Source organism: Macaca thibetana, chromosome 3 (assembly GCF_024542745.1).
Source record: "Macaca thibetana thibetana isolate TM-01 chromosome 3, ASM2454274v1, whole genome shotgun sequence".
Lineage (NCBI taxonomy): Eukaryota > Metazoa > Chordata > Mammalia > Primates > Cercopithecidae > Macaca > Macaca thibetana.
Genome location: NC_065580.1, coordinates 63225774 through 63247950, shown reverse-complemented (window position 1 = coordinate 63247950; position 22177 = coordinate 63225774). Strand labels below are relative to the sequence as shown.

General features: G+C 36.2%; 1 pseudogene; it reads left to right on the top strand.

Moving 5' to 3' along the window:
* Positions 1-20692: 20692 nt before the first annotated feature.
* Positions 20693-21429, top strand: LOC126950833 (elongation factor 1-delta-like; annotated as a pseudogene).
* Positions 21430-22177: the final 748 nt, after the last annotated feature.

Sequence of the window (22177 nt, the reverse complement as noted above, 5' to 3'; positions counted from 1 at the left end):
TAAGTATCATCCGAAATATCTGACATATTTTGTGATGAGAACATTTGAGACATAGTCTCTAAGCAATATTGAAATGTACAGTTATAGAACCAACTTAAGTTTTATCCATCAGTGAAATAATGGATAAAGAAAATGTGGTATATATCCACAATAGAATACTACTCAGCCTGAAAAGAAGAAGAAATTCTGTTATTTGCGACAACATAAATGGAATTGGAGACATTATGCTAAGTGAAATGAGCCAAACTCAGAAAGACAAATGCCATATGTTCTCACTTGTATGTAGAATATAAAAAATTTAACTCATAGAAGCACAGAGCAGAATGGTGAATAAAGTTAATAACAGTATTTGTAATAATTGTTGATCAACATTTGAAATTTACATTTCTTGAGCAAATTATTATTATTATTTTTTTTGCTACAGGTACTTTTCCATTTATTTTCATTTACTTCTAGAATACTTACTGAACAAATACAGTGTTAAAACCTGTTGATTCAAATATAAATAAATTACAATATTTTACCTATAGTTGCTCACTATAAAATTGAAGATATTCTATGTACATAAATTTTTAAAATATAAAATGATTAAAATGATTGGCAATAGGAACTAATACTTCTTAAACTCGAATGTACATACAAATCATCTGAAGATTTTGTCACATGTGATGCTGACTAATATATCTGAACATCTGGATTCTAACAAGCTCCTAGGTGATGAGTAGCAAGGATATATGCATGTGCTTTAAGACAGATAAACGGGAGTGGCATAACTACCAAAATCGAACTGTCTTTCAAAGGATTAGTAAGATTTTACCACATAGAGAACATGGAGAAAGGTATTTCTTTTTTTTTTTTTTTGAGACAGAGTCTCGCTCTCTTGCGCAGGCTGGAGTGCAGTGGTGCCATGTCGGCTTACTGCAAGCTCCGCCTCCCGGGTTCACGTCATTCTCCTGCCTCAGCCTCCGGAGTAGCTGGGACTACAGGCGCTGGTCACCACGTCCGGCTAATTTTTTTTTTTTTTTTTTTTTTTTTGGTAGAGAGGGGGTTTCACTGTATTAACCAGGAGGGTCTCGATCTCCTGACCTCGTGATCCACCCGCCTCAGCTTCTCAAAGTGCTGGGATTACAGGCGTAAGAAACTGCGCCCCGCCGAGAAAGGTATTTTTTCAGGGTAAACAACAAACACAGACCTAGATAGAAGTTCAAAAACCAAAGGAGCTCCTAAGAGCAAGTATTCCAAGTGCAACTCAACCTTATCACACAGGGCACAGCAAGTGGGTATCACAGGGTCCCTTACCCCTGGGTGGACTTGAGAAGTGGGGGAATGCGTTCCTTCATCTTCACATTCATTTCTTCCTTCTCTACATTCTCTCCCTGTCCCTCACCCCTACTCTTATTTTGTGTCTCCTTTAAAAAAAAAAAAAGTATTTTTAAAAAGTTTTCCTAACCAGAAGCATATATGACAGACATTTGGAGATTGGCATGCTTCCTGCAATCAAAGGAAAAAGGCTATTCTTATAGAAAAATGTATAATAAGTTTATAGAGCGCTGAAAGAAATTTATAGGTTTTCTATACTTCAGAAGTGAACTTCTCGACACTCTCTACTAAGTCTTACTTTATTTCCCTTCAGATTATAAGGCAGATAATATATGTGTTTTGTGATGAAAACTGGGGGATATCCTGAGACTTTGCTGAAGTTACCAACTTAAGAAGCTTTTGGGCTGAGACAATGGGGTTTTCTAGATATAGGATCATGTCATCTGCAAGCAATGACAAATTTGACTTCCTCTCTTCCTATTTGAATACCCTTTCTTTCTTTATCTTGTCTGATTGCCCTGGCCAGAACTTCTGATACTATTTTGAATAGGAGTAGTGAGATGTGATGGTTAATTGAGTGTCAACTTGATTGGATTCAAGTATGCAAAATATTGCTCCTGGGTGTGTCTGTGAGGGTGTTGCCAAAGGAGATTAACATTTGAGTCAGTGAACTGGGAAAAGCAGACCCACCCTTAATCTGGGTGGGCACCATCTATTCAGCTGCCAGCATGGCCAGAATAAAATCAGGCAGAAGAAAGTGAAAAGACTAAACTGACTTAGCCTGCAGTCTACATCTTTCTCCCATGCTGGATGCTTCCTGCGCTCGAACATCAGACTCCAAGTTCTTCAGCTTTGGGACTTGGACTGGCTTCCTTGCTCCTCAGCTTACAGACAGCCTATTATGAGACTGCACCTTGTGATCCTGTGAGTCAATACTCCCTAATAAACTCCTCTTTATATATCCTATTAGTGCTGTCCCTCTAGAGAACCCTGACTAATATAGAGGACATCCTTCTCTTGCGCTGGTTTTCAAAGAGAATGCTTCCAGCTTTTGCCCATTCAGGTTGATATTAGCTCTGGGTTTGTCATAAATGGCTCCTCTTATTTTGAGGTATGTTCCTTCAATAACTAGTTTATTGAGTGTTTAACAGAAGGAATGTTGATTTTATGAAAGGCGTTTTCTGCGTCCATTTTAGATCTATTTATGTGATGAATTGCATTTATTGACTTGTGTATGTTAAATCAGTCTTGCGTCCCATGGATGAAGCCAACTTGATCGTGGGACAAGCTTTTTGATATGCTGCTATATTCAGTTTGCCAGTATTTTATTGAGAATTTTTGCATCGATTTGCATCAGGAATATTGGTCTGAAGTTTTCTTTTTTTTTGTTGTAGCTCTGTCAGGTTTTGGCATCAGGATGATGCTGGCTTCATAGAATGAGTTAGGGAGGAGTCCCTTCTTTTCCATCATTCGGAATAGTTTCAGAAGAAAGAGTATTAGCTTCTCTTTGTATTTCTGGTAGAATACAACTGTAAATCCATCTGGTCCTGGGCTTTTTTTGGTTGGTAGGTTATTTATTACTGCCTCAATTTCAGAACTTGTTATTGGTCTATTCAGGGATTCAACTTCTTCCTGGTTCAGTATTAAATACACTAGAAAAAAATCTAGGCAATCATTCAAGACATAGGCACAGGCAAAGATTTCATGACTAAAACACCAAAAGCAACTGCGACAAAAGCAAAAGTTGATAAATGGAATTCAATTAAACTAAAGAGCTTCTACACAGCAAAAGAAACTATCATCAGGGCAAACAGGCAACCTACAAAATAGGAGAAAAATTTTGCAATCTATCCATCTGACAAAGATTTAGCATCCAAAATCCACAAAGAACTGAAACAAATTTACAAGAAACATCAAATGACCCCATTAAAAAGTAGGCAAAGAACATGAACAGACACTTCTCAAAAGAAGACATTCCTATGGCCAACAAGCATATGAACAAAAGCTCAACATCACTGTATTAGTCTGTTTTCATGCTGCTGATAAAGACATACCACAGCCTAGGCAATTTACAAAAGAAAGAGATTTTTTGGACTTACAGTTCCACATGGCTGGGGAGGGCCTCACAATCACGGCAGAAAGCAAGGAGGAGCAAGTCACATCTTACATGGATGGCAGCAGACAAAAAAAAAAAAAAGAGTTTGTGTAGAGCAACTCCTGTTTTTAAAACCATTAGATCTCGTGAGACCCATTCACTATCACAACAACAGCACGGGAGAGACTTGCCCTCATAATTAAGTCATCTCCCACTGGGTCCCTCCCACAACATTATAGGAGCTACAAGATGAGATGTGGGTGAGAACACAGAGCAAAACCATATCAATAACTGATCATTAGAGAAATGCAAATCTAAACTACAATGAGATACCATCTCACACTAGTCAGAATGCTGATTATTAAAAAGTCAAGAAACAATAGATGTGGAGAAATAGGAATACTTTTACAGTGTTGGTGGGAACATAAATTAGTTTAACCATTGTAAAAGATGGTGTGGCAATTCCCCAAAGGTCATTAATATATCTCATTAATGGATATATATCCAAAGGAAAATAAATCATTCCATTACAAAGAAACATGCACATGTATGTTCACTGCAGCACTATTCACAATAGCAAAGACATGAAATTAACCCAAATGCCCATCAACGATAGACTAGATTAAAAAAATATGGTACATATATACTATGGAATACTGTGCAGCCATGAAAAGGAACAAGATCATGTTCTTTTCAGGGACATGAATGGAGCTGGAAGCCACTATCTTCAGCAAATTAACAAAGAAACAGAAAACCAAACACCACATGTTCTTACTTATAAGTGCGAGCTGAATAATGACACATGGACACAGAGATGGGAACAATATACCCTGAGACCTGTTGGGGGGTGGGGTGGGGGGAGGAAGAGTATTAGGAAAAATAGCTGACGCACGTGTTTCTATCCCTGTAATAAAAAGTAGTTGTAATAAAATTCTTAATTGTTACCTAAAGGAATTTTCCCAAGGTATTCTAATTTTCTGGTGAATCCCTTGTAATCATCCCCCACTTCAAAAATTAGTATTTTAAAAATTATTTTCTGAAAAACCTTCATTCCCCTCTTTCTGGCTACCTTCCTTCCTTCTTCTCCCTTTTTCCTTCTTTTGTTGACAAAATAATAATAATAGCATATGGCTTTGTTCCATGATCTTCACTTTCTTATTTTCAATTTAAATTTTCATTTTAGATACCGGGGATACATGTGCAGGTTTGTTACATAAGTATATTGCATCTCGGTAGTGAGTATAGTACCCATTAGGTAGCTTTTCACCCCATTCACACTTCCCCTTCCACCCTGTAGGAGTCTGCAGTGTCTATTTTTCCCATGTTTATATCCATGCATGCTCAATGTTTAGCTCCCACTTATAAGAGAGAACATGCAATATTTGATTTTCTGTTCCTGCACTAATTGGCTTAGGATTATGGCCTCCAGCTCCATCATTCTGACTGGTGTGAGATGGTGTCTCATTGCAGTTTTGATTTGCATTTCTCTGATGATTTCTCTGATGATCTCCTTTTCTCATGTTTGTTGGATGTTTGCATGTCTTCTTTTGAGAAATATCTGTTCATGTCTCTTGCCCAATTTTAATGGGAGTATTTATTTATTCCTGTTGAATTGTGTAAGTTCCTTATAGATTTTGAATATGAGACCTTTGTTGGGTGCACAGTTTGTTATGTTTTCTCTCATTCTGTACGTTATCTGTTTATTTATAGTTCTTTTGCTGTGCAGAAAATCTTTAGTTTAAGTCCCACTTGTCAATTTTTGGTTTTGTTGCAATTGCTTTTGGGGATTTAGCTGAAAATTCTTTGCCAAAGTTGATGTTTTTACAGTTTGGGGCTTTACATTTAAGTCTTTAATCCATCTTGAGTTACGGTATAAGGAAGGGGTCCAGATTCATTCTTGAGCACATGGCTAGCCAGTTATCCCGGAACCAGTTATCCTCAATGACAGTTTTCGCTGGCCTTGTTGAAGATCAAACAGTTGTAGTTATGCAGCTTTATTTCTGAGATTTCTATTCTGTTCCATTGGTCAGTGTGTTTGCAGTCAAGTAGTGTGGTGCCTCCAGCTTTATTCTTTTTACTTAGGATGGTTTCGGCTCTTCAGGCCCTTTTTTGGTTCTATACAAAGTTAGTTTTTTTCTTTTTTTTTTAATTTGTTGAAGAATGATGTTGGTACTTTGATAGTAGTATTGAATTTGTAAATTATTTTGGCCATTATGGCCATTTTAATGACATTGATACTTTGAATCCATGAGCATGGAATGCTTTTTCATTTATTTATCTGTGTGTGTGTGTGTCTGTGTGTGTGTGTGTGTGTCTCATCTCTGATTTCTGTCAGAAGTGTTATGTAGTTTTTTCTCTGTAGTGATATTTCACCTTTTTGGTTAGAAGTAGTCCTAGGTTTTTGGATTTGGTTTTTGTTTTTATTGGTGGCTATTGTAAATGAGACTGCATTCTTGATTTGACTCTCAACCTAGATGTTATTGGTGTATAGAAGTATTAATGATATTTTTTAAATTGATTTAATATCCTGAAACCTTACTAAAATCACTTATCAGTTCTAGATACCCTTTGGCAGAGTCCCTAGGGTTTTCTAGGTATAAAATAATACGATCAATGAAGAGAGATAGTTTGACTTCTTCTTTTCATATTTGGGTGACTTTTTTTTTCCTCTTTCCTGATTGCTCTGGCTGGGACTTTCTCTTTATTTTCTTTACTTTTGCACATTACATTTATCTGTGTTTAAAAAAAATAATTGGCTTCAAAATTTTTGTGTGAAGGTAACATAATTGAATTAACTATTTTAGGACTAACATTATTGTTGTATTCTCTTATTTTAAATAACTATGCAAAAACAATTATAAAAGTACATGTTTTGGGAGAACTCATTGAAGGGTCATTAAAAGCCCATAAAATATAAGAAGTTTTATTCAGACGGGCAGAGCTTCTTGTAGAAAGGGTGCAAAATTAAGCTTTTATCAGAATTGTGTTTGTTAGGTTGCCTGTTTTGCCATCTTCTATTTTATTTTATTTTATTTTATTTTATTTTGAGATTGGATATGACTGTATCACCCAGATTGCAGTGCAGTGGCACAAGTATAGCAAATTGTTGCCTTGAACTCTTGGTCTCAACCAATTCTCCCTCCTCAGCCTCCTGAGTAGCTGGAACTATAGGTGTATGCCATCATGCCATCTTCAAATCACACTATATATTTTTCATTTTAATTTTTTGTAATTTGTCTTATATTTTTTTATTATTGATAACATTGTATATTTATATACAGTTATTAGTTATTTGTATTTCTTTAGTTAATTGTCTTATCTCTTGCTTAGTAATATTTACTATTTTTGTTTTCTGATTTATAGGATATCATATTTATATATTAAAATGCATTTATTTTTGTTATTTTCATTGTTTCTCAGAATAACATGTCCTTCTGATCTCTAAAGTCATTAATAATTTATCTAAATTTTGGACATTTATTCACTATGTATTATAACTTTTTAGCATGTAAATTTGGCAAGTAGACAGACATCTAGTATGTAAATGTACTAAGTGTATGACTTGATTTTTTTCCCCAAATGACAAATACATTAGCACTGTTTGGTGGATATTCAACAGATCCTCTATGGGTATGTAGCAATCCCACTCCCCTTGCCCCATCAGGTGTCAGTACATACCCATGCAAACATGTAAACACACACTCATACAAGAATTAACTAGAATTAACACACACACAGGCCCTTTCCATGCAGTATCTTCTTTCTCATTGGTTTGCCTTGTCAATTTTTTTTTACCAAAATGTCACGTCACTGTTTTATTTATTGTAATTTTACTAGACACTTTAATTCCCAGTAGAATAAGTTACTGCACATTACTCTTCTTTGCAGGCGATTACATTATTGCACCCTGTATTTGTGAAGACACTGCAAGTTGTGAAATAGGGAAATTAAGTCAACCTCGGATAAGCAATAAAAGGGGATTTATTGGTGTTTTTAGTTGGGAATCCCAAGTTTCAATCATGTCTTTAGGTTCTCAGTCATCTGTCTCTCTCCTAGACCTCACCCAGTAAGTTGGACTCATTCCCTCTTCTGACTTACTTGAAGCCACGGAAGTCTATGACCTCTGACAGATCCAGGCTTACATCAGTGCAGGTAGTCAAGATAATACCTCTTTCTCAACGTTTTTGTATAAAAGCTTAAGGTTTTTTTCAGATTTCTGTGTCAATCATTGTGGTTTGAAGGATAAAAAACGTTTTTATTGGCCAAGCCTTAGTTAAAATTGGGGATACTTCTAAAATTGCGGATAGAGTTTAGTGATTAGGGCCTCACTAGAGTATTATTTTCAGAAAAAAATTAAGAAGGAATCTAGCAAAACAAAAACAATAGATGGCCAGGCTAGTCTCGAACTCCTGGCCTCAAGTGATCTGCCTGCCTCGGCCTCCCAATGTGGTGGGATTACAGAGATAAGCCATGATGCTCAGCCAGTATTTTACTTTATTTGGCACAAAGTTGTTATTTTGAATGAAGTAATTTTGCATACAAAAGTAGAAAGCTAGAATATAGAAAATAATTTTGCTTCATATTCAGCATTTATTTCTTTCTTGCTGTTCTGGTGAGATTTGTAAAATATATATATATATATATAAATCATAATGGCTCTAGAATAATGTAGCAAATATTTCACTTTTGTGAAATAAAATATATAAATTAATGTTAACAGTTAACTCGAATGAAGTGCCAAATAACAGTATCATCATATGAACTGATTTAAAATAATACCACCAAGAGAAGACACACACATACAGAAACAAAATTGAGAGCAGTATGTACAATATACACTTTGGTAAAATACCATATTGTGCCTTTGTGCATGGAGATGTTTGCAAATGATGTATATAAATTCACCATAAGTTTCTGTGCAATTGAAACCAAATGCATCTGCTTCCTAGAAGATAACTTTAAAAAGTCACTTTACAGTAAAGGGATGTTATGAGAACATGACTGAAAGTAAATCTTGGGTTTTAGAAGATTTCATATTTGCTAGTTTAAATTTAATTTCTGTAGTACTTAGACATGTCTCTTATATTATTTAAAATAAGTAAAACATTTACATTAAGAAGAAAAGAACTCTAGTTTTAGTTTTACCTTCCACTTAGAATTGAAAAATCCCATTCACTATTATATAAGTTTTACATAATGCATTCTAAATTTACATAATGGAAACTAGGATGCATACATGCACAAATATTAACTAATTTTTAAAATAGCTACAAATTAATGACTTTTTCTGTTTTTTTTTTCTTTTTTAATTTCTCACTTTTTAACAGACTTTCAGTTTGTTCACTACGAAAGTGTTCTCATTATTTCACTTGATGTGTAATAACACTAAATGAGAAAGTAGATGATGATGATGGTAAGGAGATGACCCAAACAAATCTAATCATCAGATTCTGTTATTTTTATTTATTTATTTATTTTTTTTTTTGAGACAGAGTCTCGCTTTGTCGCCCAGACTGGAGTGCAGTGGTGCGATCTCGGCTCACTGCAAGCTCCGCCTCCCGGGTTCACGCCATTCTCTTGCCTCAGCCTCCCGTGTAGCTGGGACTACAGGCGCCCGCCACCACGCTCGGCTAATTTTTGTATTTTTAGTAGAGACAGGGTTTCACCGTGTTAGCCAGGATGGTCTCCATCTCCTGACCTCGTGATCCGCCCGTCTCCGCCTCCCAAAGTGCTGGGATTACAGGCGTGAGCCACCGCGCCCGGCCAGATTCTGTTATTTTTAAAGCTTATCCTTCTATGCCTTCTCTACTGCAATTTCTCCAGAGATTTCTCTCTGGATTCTAAAGGATTTGAAGAAGCTAAATTCCCACCCCGCCTCCCCCCCCCCCCCCACCCTCTTTTGACTCTCATCAAGATTCTTGGTTTGTAAAGAAGTCAACGAAATAAAAACTCCTACCAATTCTTAAAATGTGCTTTATTTAGGCTCTTCATGAAATCCAGGATGAATTTAAAGGCACAGAAGCAAGATATGTAATTTAAAAGAAAAGGTATATTAGCATACATTTAGACAAAAGTGTATTATTAGGTAGAGACACGGGAATTCTCTTCAGCATTCAAGTGCTATAATGTGGAAAAAGGGATGAAAAAAGTTTTGAATTGCTTCACAAAGAATAAATAAAACCAGAAGATCAGATAGGCATAGCCAACATAATGAAGGTGTTCGTTAACAATAAGAGTTGTTTCTGACCCAAGTGGTTGCTAATTTATTGGATATTTTCAAAAGGAATGCACAGGGAATAAACTGTGTTGAATGATATCTAAATTCACATTAGATCTGAGATCATGGTGACTAAGCCTTTAGTGCACCAAAAGAGAGTCTTAAATTCTTTTCTAAAGCTATAATGTGTAACACAGCTCACAGTATTTTATTAAAAGTTACTATTTGATGATTTGGAATGTAAAGCCAAAACTCTCACAAAAGAAAAAACATTATACATAATCTCTTATAAAATTGGCTTTTTTACCATTATGGAAAATAGCATGGAGTTTCCTCAAAAAAATTAAAAATAGAACTACCATATGATCCAGCAATTCCACTACAAGGTATTTATTTAAAGAAAATGAAATCAGTATGTCAAGCGGTATCGACACTTCCATGTTCATTGCAGCATAGCCAAGAAATGAAATCAACCTAAATGTCTATCAACAGGTGAATGAATAAAGAAAACATGGTATACATACACAATGGAATTATATATATGCCATTGTGGTATATATACCACATTTTATTGCTATTCAGCAATAAAAAATGAAATCCCATCACTTGGGACAACATGGATGAACCTGGAGAACATTATGTGAAGTAAAATAAGCCAGACACAGAAAGACAAATAGTTCATGATCACACACATACTTGGAATCTAGAAAAAGTTGGTCTCATAGAAGTAAAGAATAGCCATTACCAGAATCTAGGGTGGATGGGTGGCAGTGAATAAGAAGAGGTTGGTCAATGGGTACAATGTTACAATTGATACAGTATACATTCTGGTGTTCTATTATACAGCAGGGTGAAAATAGTTAACAATATTTATTATATAATTTAAAATAGCTAGAAGAGAGAATTCTGAATGTTCTTATCACAAAGAAATGATAAATATTTGAGGTGACCAATTTGTTAAATATCCTGATTTGATCATTATACAATGTATCACATTGTACCCCATAAATATATACAATTATTATATGCCAATTAAAAATAAAATAAAACACAAAATACCACAAGTTTCATAGCTGTGCATCAAATATAATTTAAAATATAAAATATAATTGTGATTTTAAAAATCAGTTCTGATACAGTTAATGTCAGTGTCATTTTATGCTGTTGTCTTGTTTCATTCTATTTTCTTCTGAAACAATGAGGAAAAAGCCATTCCATCATATAATTTCTATATTGGCAATAAATTATAAACATTATTCTAGAATACACATAAGAGCAAAGTTAAGAAATAAATAACATGTATACTATTCAACAATTCAAAAAGTTAGGGAACAGATGAAAATATGAAAAACCTTAATCTATAACTTCTTAGAGAGATCCAATACCACAGAAATAACAGCACTAAAAATCTACCTTTTTCATTTAATTTTATTTATTAAATTTGTTTTATGAAAAGTTTAACATTCATTGTATTTATTTGTCTTGAGTGTCAAAAAGCAAATACCATAAAGTATTTCTATAAGGTCATAATTTAAAAATTACAGAGGCAGGGCTTTAAGAGCACATACCATTTAATGAATGATAAATTAGTTATTATTACTTTTTTAAATAGACAGGTCTCACTATGTCATTAAGTCTAGAGTTCAGTGGTGAGGTCACGGCTCACTGCAACCTCGACATCCCCAGGCCCAGGTGATCCTCCTACCTCAACCTCCAAGTAGCTAGGACTACAGACACACACCAGCACTCCTGGATAATTATTTGTGTATTTTGTAGAGACTGGGTCTCTCTATGTTGTCCAGGCTGGCCTCTAACTCCTGGGCTCAAGCAATCCTCCATCTTTGGCCTCCCAAAGTGCTCATTATAGGCGTGAGCCACTGAACACAGCAGGTTGACTTTTATGACTTCCTTGTTAACAGAAAGCAAGAAATCTTGTCAACAGAACCATCTTTAAATGCATGAAAATAACCACATGCAAATAAATCATGTTTATTTTATTTTGATGCTCTCTTGGTTGGATGAGTTACACCATCCTGCATAGTCTCTTGCTGTTCAGACAGGTAAAGGCAATTTACCTCTGACCATGGCTTTATTTCTTCATTTACAAATCATTGGCAATTTATTTTTAAAAATTAATTGAAAGATGTTATCCTTAACACTTGACTATAAGGTAATCTCTGATTGAGAATTTTGTTAATAATTTCAAAATGTGTAAAGGAAAATAAAAATTTAATTAGAATGCAAGTCCAAATTGTGATATCTCTTCATCCTGTAATTATTTGAAGGCTTTGATAGTGAGAACAACAAAGATTCACAGAATTGGTTATATTGCATAAGAAAATATTGGAAAAGCCCAGAAGTATGGTAGAAATAATTCTCAGTAGAGGATAAAGATATTTGGGTTTCAGTCTTGTCTGTAGAACAAGTAACTGTGATTTTGAAAGTCGTTTCATTTAGTTGTTAAATTTTATAAAGTTGTAAAATGAGAGATTTACTAGATAAGTCATTTTCAAACTTGTTTTTTCTATGAAATCCTGTGGCAGCTACCAAGGTGTACCACCCATGTCTTTCTTCCAGAAAGATCTTTCTTTCTTTCTTTCTTTCTTTTTTTCTTTTAAGCTTTTATTTTAGGTTCAGGGGTACACGTGCAGGTTTGTTATACAGGTAAATTCGTGTTACAGGGTTTTTTTGTACAGATTATTTCCTCACCCAGATATTAATCTTAGTACTTAACTAATTTTTTCTGATCCTCTCCCTCCACCCACCCTCCATTCTCAAATAGGCCCCAGTGTCTGTTATTCCCCTCTTTATGTCCATGAGGTATCATTTAGCTCTCATCAATTGCCAAGTTTGTAATGAGACATCCATTGCCAAGTTTGTAATTAGACTCCACTATCCATGTGATGCTCCCTGCAAAGGACTGAGTGTAGCAAGGATGCTAAGGCAGCCCCATTCCTGGTAGACATGGGAATCTTTGGAAGGCCAACCTTGACTTGAGAATTCTTTGAAAGGTCTTGCTGATCCTCTGTAAGATTAGACAGTTGTCTGAGAGGCTCCCATCCATCTCTCCTTCTCTTTTCTTTACAATCAGACTTGTACCATGGTTTTATAAGCATACAAGACTTCTCTGGCCTTCTGTTTCCTTTCATACAAGTTTCTTATATTAAATCTGGATATCCTTAATCCCATTTTCACATCTACTTCTCTAAGGACTAAGATTATTCTAATCCATGTATGCTTGCTCATTCTCACCTCTGTCCTTCACAGATATTTCCCACAACCAATACCTTACACTCCAAATTTCATATCAATATCTGCTTTCCAGAGGACCAAAATGGACATATATTTTGCTTTGAGTGAAACTCAACAGGAAAGCTCAAAACTGGAAGTTCATAAAATGGACCTCTTCTCACTGAAGCAAGATTCATGGTTCAAGAGTTCCTTTCTCACTTCCACTCCCATCCCACTGCTACCTCCAGTGGGAACATCTTTGAGAAATGTTTCTGGGTGTGGGGAACACAGTTAGAATAATACCAGAAGACATTTCTAACACATTAAATGCTATAATTTTATAGCATCTAAATGTATCCAGTGAAGTCCATATAAGGTCTTCGTAGTATCTGCCCCCCCCACAACCCCCCCACCCCCTCCCCGGCAATCTGAAATTTTCCCTAGAATTATCCTGTTCCTTGCACACAAACAAAAAAAAATCCCTTCAGAGTTATCAAAAGGATTTCTATTTGATGGAAATTGATTTTGCTTATTTAAAGCTTCAAATTTCAACTGAGTTTATAGAAATAGACTTTCTTCTTCCTATGCCTCTCAACAAAGTCGTCTAAAAAAAAGTCAGAAAAAGAGTAATATTAGTTCTGGGATGGTCTAAGATTCACTGAAATAATTTCATAGTTTTGGAGAATGGACATCTAACTGCTTGTGTACATACAGGAAAGGACCCAACATATGAAATCCATTAATGTTAAGGTCTCTTTCTTTGAGAAAGCAGGAAACTGCTGTCTCAAGGATACAGGCAATAGATTTTCCATGTGTATAAATCCTGAAATAAATTTTTATCATAAAGTATCAATTTTTAATTTTAAATTAAATTAAGTATGATAATCATCTACAGTTTTTTATTTTAGAACATAAAATTTAATTGTAATAAGATAATTAGAATTTTTAAATATCAATTTAATGGCACAAGTTCTATTATTTTTTGAAATTATCTTTCAAGGAAATACTTCATATCTTTCCGTAAGTTTTTATTGTAAAATCTGTTATAAAACTTCCAACCATGTCACAAGGTTATAACTGAGAAGTAAACAAAGAATAAGTTTCAGAAAGAGCTGGAAGTTTTATCAGTGGAAAAGAAAGTTATATGCAATAATGATTTACTTCTCTCACATAGGTGAGGGAATCAGATATTCAGTTACATCAAATTTTTCATATCACTGGTCTTTACTATTTCAAGTGGCAAAACTCTACTATACATTTCCCTTTTTATTTAAGTTTATTTAATCTCTCATTTCTTTGTTAGAGATTTACTCTCTCCTGACCCTACTTGTTTGTTTTCTTGAACTGTCTGTTCTTTGGGATATTAGGCAGATTTATTAAGAATTATATTAGAGACAGTAAAAGAAGGACAATAAAAAAGTTCCTTTCATGTAAAAATTACTCATTTTGAGTCCCTTTTTGTAACATGAAGGGAAGTGTGCAGAGACCACTTCACTTGATGATTTCATTTCTAACTCTTCATTTCACTTGATGATTTCATTTCTAACTCTTCATATTTCAATGAAAAGCTTTATGTTCGGTATCTACAGAGATTCTCACTAGTTAGCCTGAGCCTGACCTTAGGCTAATTTCAATTACAAGGATAATGAAGTAATTGCCATTTGTGCATCTATTGTTGTGCTGTGTACGTGTGTGCTTGGGTTCCAATGTGCGTACAGTTAGAGCAAAGGAAAGTCTGGAGCAGAGAGGAGGAAAGAGAGGCAAAAGATATACAGCATTTCTAAATGATGACAACAAAAATGTGCATAGAAATGATGCAGCAAATCGATTCGGGTAGATATATAATAAAGCAAGTCCCTCAAACAACTGCCCTATTCATATGATCATTAAGGCTTTTAATAAAATAGAGCAATACAGCTTGACACGAACAGACTTTCAGATTCTTTGAATAACAAGGATCAAATTTGAAATCATATTGTGTCACTGGTCCATGGAGCTTTTGATTAGTTTCCTTTTCAGTTTGATCTGGAATGCAAATTGCCCAGACCCATTCACTATTGTAAGCATTAAAAAGGGCTGTTTGTTCACTTTATTTTGACATGTCATCACTTTTCTGGGTTCATTAGGAAGATAAACATTGTCTATACTTCTGAGCTATAGTCAGCTCAGCAGGCATTTAAAACATTAAAGTACGTGTTCCTTTTCAAAAGAGAAGAAGCTGTGCCAGCAGTAACTCTTTACGTCTAGAGTAAATGGGAATTATAACGTCTTTTGTAGTAGTCAAGTGGCCACCTAGAGTTTTACATATGACCCTGGTTGGGTTAGAAAGCCTTAATCATATTATTTATTCTGTTTTTCTATTTCAGGTTTAAATAATTAATATGCTATTAATTTATTAAATTATCTTTCATTTGGGTAATCTAGGAAAATGTTTGTATTTTATCACCAATATAGGTGCTATTTTACCTCCTCTATGAAGACTTCCCTGGCTCTAAGCTATCTTCTTCGATCAAAGTTTAACTTGCTTCTTCTACCATTAGTTTGTCATATTCTTAAATTGCACTGTAATTTCTTTGCCTATACATATATTATATCCACAAATAGACTTTAAGATATCTGAAAGTCATCTATCCAAAATCTCTTTATATTCCTCAACTTGTCAAGTCTTTCATTCATTGACAAGTGATAAAATTGGCAACACAAATTTTCTCAACATACAACAATTTTTTTTCTGTGTAACTATCTTGCTCTGTATTTTTACTGGGGCTATATTCTGATAATAAAAAGATACTAAACACAATAAAAAATTATCTTAATCTTTAATGACCCTACACCCTAATTTACAAGTCAAATACCACAAGGCCTAGAGATGAGGGTCAATTACTTGTATATTTATAAGTAGTTTTTCTAAATATATGCATTACAAGTGTATTAAAAATGATTTATCATCTAAAAGAAAACCCACCCGAAAACATAAAATAGAATCAAGGCATTCAGTCTCCCAGCTGCACAGTATTCATTATTTTTACCATCAGGTTCTTCAACTGTAAAATTAAGGATCAGGGGCCGGGCGCAGTGGATCAAACCTGTAATCCCAGCACTTTGGGACGCCGAGACGGTGGATCACGAGGTCAGGAGATTGAGACCATCCTGGCTAACACAGTGAAACCCCATCTCTACTAAAAACTACAAAAAACTAGCCGGGCGCGGTGGCGGGCACCTGTAGTCCTAGCTACTCGGGAGGCTGAGGCAGGAGAATGGCGTGAACCTGGAAGGCAGAGCTTTCAGTGAGCTGAGATCCGGCCACTGCACTCCAGCCTGGGCGACAGAGCGAGACTCCGTCTCAAAAAAAAAAAAAAAAAAAAAAAAAAAAAAAAAAAATTAAGGATCTGGAATATCAAGAAACACGGATGCTGAAAGTTTCTGAGTATTACCTTCTGAAAAAAATCATCTGTAGTAATCTATTGCCATATTGCTAGTTCATTCAACCCATATTGATTAAGTGCATACCATAATTTAGTAATCCTTAAAAGTGTATGGAATATTACAATGAAAAAGAATCCTTAAATTGGAGTTTACATTACTGACATGGTTTGGCTGTGTCCCCACTCAAATCTCATCTTGAATTGCAGTTCCCATAATCCCCACGTGTCGTGGGAGGAACCTGGTGGGAGGTAATTGAATCATGGGGGCAGTTATTCTCATGCTGTTGTGATAGTGAGTGAGTTCTCATGAGATTTGATGGTGTTATAAACATCTGCCATTTCCCCTGCTTGCACTCACCCCATCCTGCTGCCCTGTAAAGAAGGTACCTGCTTCTCCTTTCCCTTTTGCCATGATTATAAGTTTCCTGAGGCCCCCCCAGCACTGCAGAATTGTGAGTCAATTAAACCTCTTTCCTTTATAAATTACCTAGTCTTGGGCAGTTTTTTATAGCAGCGTGAGAACGGACTAACACAATTACATTCCTTTCAGTATGGAGTGTGTGTGTGCGTGTGTGTGTGAGTGTATGTGTGTGGTGCTCGGGCAAGAATCAAAAGCTGAATATGTAAGATGTCAAGTTGTTAGAAGTCAAAGAAAAAATTAATTAAGGTAAGTAAAGGTGTAGAGAATGATGGAGATGGGATGCCAATATAAATAGAATTGTTAGGAAAGGATTCAATGATGAAATTTCATTTAAGTAGACACTTGAATGAAAGCATTTGAATATTCAAGGGACCAAAGTCCCAGGAACAGTCAATAGCAAGGACCCAAGTATAGACTCTGCTTAATACGATTAAAAAATAGCAGGTGACTTGGTATTGCCGATGCATCTGAGCAAGGGGAAATACAGCAGAAAATACCATTGGAAAGACATCCCGGTGTCTGATCATAGGACCTTGCAGAATGCATAAAGAATTTTAGATTATATTCTGAGTATGATACGTCTTTGAAAAGTTGGAACAGCTGAGTTTAAATAACTTCTGGGTTGACTCTCACAGTCTAAATCATGTTTTATCACTGAAGTATTTAAGACAGTCTATTTTAACCATTATATTTATTGCATAATTTAGATATTTGTGATGATAATATGCTAGATTATGAAATAAACAATTATGCAATAAACGTAATGATTAAAATAGACTGTCGTAAATTCTGTAATGATAAAATATGGTTTAGACTGTGAGCAGTTATTTAAAACATTAAATATTTGTGCTCCTTTTCAAAAAATGATATATGTAATTAAATCATAACAGAGACTTTGAATCTTAGGGACTAATCCGACAATACAGAGATAGTTGGTTAGTTTTTGTTGTTGTTACCTTCTTTTAAATGATGGCATTGAGTACTGTGGAACCTCAAAAGGGTTTAGTGACACTGCGGCCAAGGCTGTGGCACTAGCAGTTACCTTAAGGGAGAGTGTTCCTCAACCAGGAATTTGGGAACTCTAATTGAACCATGTGCATGGCATATTCCAGCTATGTTTTCACTGGAAACCTTCTTTGGTCTCTTCTTTTGCAACCAAAGAACTCCAAAAACCAGGTACTCTACACATTTAAGAGCCATTACAGCCAGATGCAACTTCTAATACCAAATAAATGTAAACTAGAAACTAGAGGAATTTAATTGGCTCCGATTGGACCAGATGTCTAATCCTCAAGCAATAAGCCATGAAATGGAGACCAATTGCTGTGAATTCAGAGCTTTACTCAGTGGCTTTTGGAAAAAAAAAATAGCAAAGCAGGAACCTCAAAAATCTCGGGTAGAGTTATAATTTGAAAGCATTTCAGATTATCCAAATATTTTTAGGGGGTATTTTATTTTAGTATGTACATCCAAGCTCCTCTGTAGACTGTGGTAATTAGTATAACTAATAAAATATATTTGATTTTACTGCAGATGGGAATCCACCTAAAGCTATATAAACCCTACAGAAATTTAGAACAAAAAAAATCCACAGTAGTTTCTGACCATAAATTATTATACTGCATTAAATCCGCAATTTTCTGTGCTGCCGTAACTTTCCTCTATAAACAGCATAACCTCTCAAAAGTTACACTTTAAGTAACATGAAATTATTGTTACTGTAATTGTCTATTTCTCATTTATCTGTTTGACATTAATGCCACTATTTCATATCTAACATCTTTGCTGTACTGTTTATGTTTTGGAAGTTTCTTTCTTGCTCGTGATTAATAAATGTATAAAAATAGGTGGTGTACACAGTGGTACTTACACCATCCCTTAATCAGACATGCTATGTCTCTATTTGTCTCTTCTTCTAGGGTGAAGTAACTTCTTGAAAAATATTTTCCATGTTTGTCTGTTCCTCATCTTCTGCCAATGTGCTGGCAACATGATTCCTTAAGTCTCTCACAACACTTGCAATGATGGCTACGAACCCAGCCAAGCAGAGGAAGGCAGCTTCTTCAGAAGCTTAAAATAAATTTGGTCTCATAAAATAATAAAGGAATGGGACACACAATTCACTTATTGCCTTTGTCTTTAGAGAAAGGTATATTCTTTTGTGTGAGGTAAAGAATCAAATCAACATTATATTCCTCTGTGTAAATCAATCATATGACAGCAGTGATTAAAAAACTTGAATACAAGAACACTTTATATAAATAAAATAAAGAATTATTGACTCCAAATTCAGCTGAGCTGCACCTCTAAACCCTTTTATGGTGCAAACAAAACCTTTAAGCATTTGATTCTTAGCCTCTCTCTTCATTCTTCTAGTAGGATTCCAACTGTGATTTGTCCGATTTTATAACATTATTATCAGATCTGGACTGACTGTACTAATTATTCTCCTGAAAGGTGGCAAGCTTTGATCATGCAATAACAATATTTTGTTCCTATTGAAATGATTTTAAAAACTGATTCCATCATACTATTTCTTTTGCTTATTGTTTGTTTGTTGTAGAAAATGGGGTTTGTTTTGGTACAATTTTGGGATGCATGACAAATGCTCCTTTGAACAGTGTATAAACGTGCATAGACCATAACTGAAGACTCAAAGTCTGTTACTCTGGGCTTCTTGGTCTTTTAAATTTGTGTGGTACAAGGAGCCTCCAGCTACCTTTATTTTGTTGCTACTACTACTGCCAAATATAGCAAAACTAAGACATTGCTCCGAGTTATGTCCTAGTAGTTTGTGTTAGTGTTGTAACTTAGCTTCTCTATTCTAGTTCATTCTCATAGCTCTGTGGATATCTTGATGCTTTCCATACTAATCATGGTCATAAATATACTATAGAAAATAGTTATGTACAATAGTTATTGCTCTGTTATTATGAAATAGGTTCATTCCGTGGCTAAGATTTTTCTTTTCTTTTTTTTGTAAACAGTCCTTGAAATTTAATTATATGTTAGTCACTCCGATAAAAAGTTAACAGACCAAATACTTTTGAGGTAAATGCAACCAACTCGTATTAAACAATGATGTCTTACTCTCAGGCTTTCCCTGAACTTCCACATCAGTTAACAAACCTGGTTGTTTATCAAACTTAATGCAATTGAGCTTCTCAATTTTAATGTTTGTACAAAATACTTGGGGATCTCACTAAAATGCACATTCTGTTTTAGAAGGGCTAGGGTGTGACCTGAAATTCTGATTTCCAATAGTGATAGCCATGCTGCTTTTTCAAGGTATAGATTCTATGCTTATTAAATAATGGAACCAGAAAACTGGCTTAAAACCCAGATTCTTGGGCTCTGTACCTTACTAAATCAGAATCTCCATAGAAATCTAATGTTTTAAAAATTCCTCTATTAAGTTTGATGGCTAGCAAAGTGATGAACCACGAACTATGAAACACAATGTAAAGAGCTCAACAGGTTAAGCCACAATGTCCAATTTCTAATGAACTATTCTCATATCTAATTTCCTCCTGAACATTGCGGGAAGCTGGTCTAATTAAGCACTCTTCAGGATTAGGCTTCTAAAATAATAGTCTGCCTGATAATTCAGTACTTATTCAGAAAACACCTTTTCCCTCGGCTATTCTCTTAATCTAAGATAGGACATTTCTCAGAGCAAGCCTCTGGAAGCCCGTGGACACTGTGATGACAGAGATGGGCTGAAAGTGTCCTTTCCCACCTCTAACTAGCTTTTCTCTGTTTTCATAGCATGTAAGAGCAGGCTTGGGATCTGAGGCAGTTCCCAGAGCAGCTAATTCCATCATGCACAATTTCTTAATGTAAATAAAAACTTGTCATAGTCCATTATACAGAGGGCTTCCAATTTGATTAACAATATCTGTAATACTGGCCCTCTCCTCAGGCGTCACGTGCCTGCCGATTCCTCCTCTCTGGTCCCAGCGTCGTTGGCTGGCGTCAGAGAAATGTCTACAAACTTCCTAGTACAAGAGAAGATCTGGTTCCACAAATTCAAATATGATGACGCAGAAAGGACATTCTAGGAGCAGATAAACGGGACTGTGGCCGGCGCCTCCTGCCACAGCTCGGTACCCAGGGCCTCCAATGGCCCCAGAGGAGACGACAGCAAGCTCGACGTCCCGAGCGCCAGCCTGGAAGTGGAGAACCTGCGAGGCGTAGTGCAGGAGCTACAGCAGGCAGTCTCCAAGCTGGAGGCCTGGCCACCTGGCCACAGCCCAGCAGACCCAGCACGTGTCTCCCATGCACCAAGTGGAACCCCCGGCCAAGAAGTCTGCCACACCAGCAGAGGATGACAAGGACGATGACACTGACCTGTTTGGCAGTGGCAATGAGGAGGAGGACAAGGGGGCAGCGTGGCTGCGGGAGGAGCGGCTGCGGCAGCACACGGGGAAGAAGGTGAAGAAGCCCACGCTGGTGGCCCAGTCCTCCATCCTGCTGGATGTCAAGCCTTGAGATGATGAGATGGACATGGCCCAGCTGCAGGCCTGTGTGTGCTCCATCTAGTTGGACGGACTGGTCTGGGGGCTCCAAGCTGGTGCCCGTGGGCTACAGTATCCAGAAGCTGCAGATTCAGTGTGTGGCAGGGGATGACAAGATAGGGACAGACTTGCTGGAAGAGGAGATCACAAAGTTTGAGTAACATGTGCAGGGTGTCGACACAACAGCTCTCAAGAAGATCTGAAGCCTGTGGGTGTGTGCACGCGCGTGTGTGCGTGCATGCACGTGTGTGTGAGGCCCTGCCAGGATTAAAAACAGACCAGTGGCTGGGCACGGATGCTCACGCCAGCACTTTGGGAGGCCCAGGCGGGCAGATCACGAGGTCAGGAGATTGAGACCATCCTGGCTAACACAGTGAAACCCCGTATCTACTAAAAATACAAAAAATTAGCCAGGCGTGGTGGCAGGCGCCTGTAGTCCCAGCTACTCGGGAGACTGAGGCAGGAGAATGGTGTGAACCCCAGAGGCAGAGCTTGCAGTGAGTGGAGATCGCACCACTGCACTCCAGCCTGGGCGATAGAGCAAGACTCCGTCTCAAAAAAAACAAACAAACAAACAAACAAAAAACAAAACACGGAGACTGGCAAAACAAAACAAAACAAATGATCAAAAAAACAGTATCTGTAATACTGATAATTTGTTTCTGATATTTTTCAAATATCCTGTGATACTGTAATAAATACCTTTATACATCAATCTTTGTCTAATTTTTTAATTCTTTAAAATATATTCTAATAGAGGAAATACTTGATCAAATTATTTTATGGCTATTATTATAGTCAAACAGAATTGTGAAGAGGTTGCACCAATTTATAATTCTAGCAGGACCATATAGAAATGTCTCTTTTACTTCATCCTTGCTAACAGTGAGGCAGCAATTTAAACTATGCCATCAGTTTTTAAACTTCACTAACTTGGTAGGAAAAATTAGG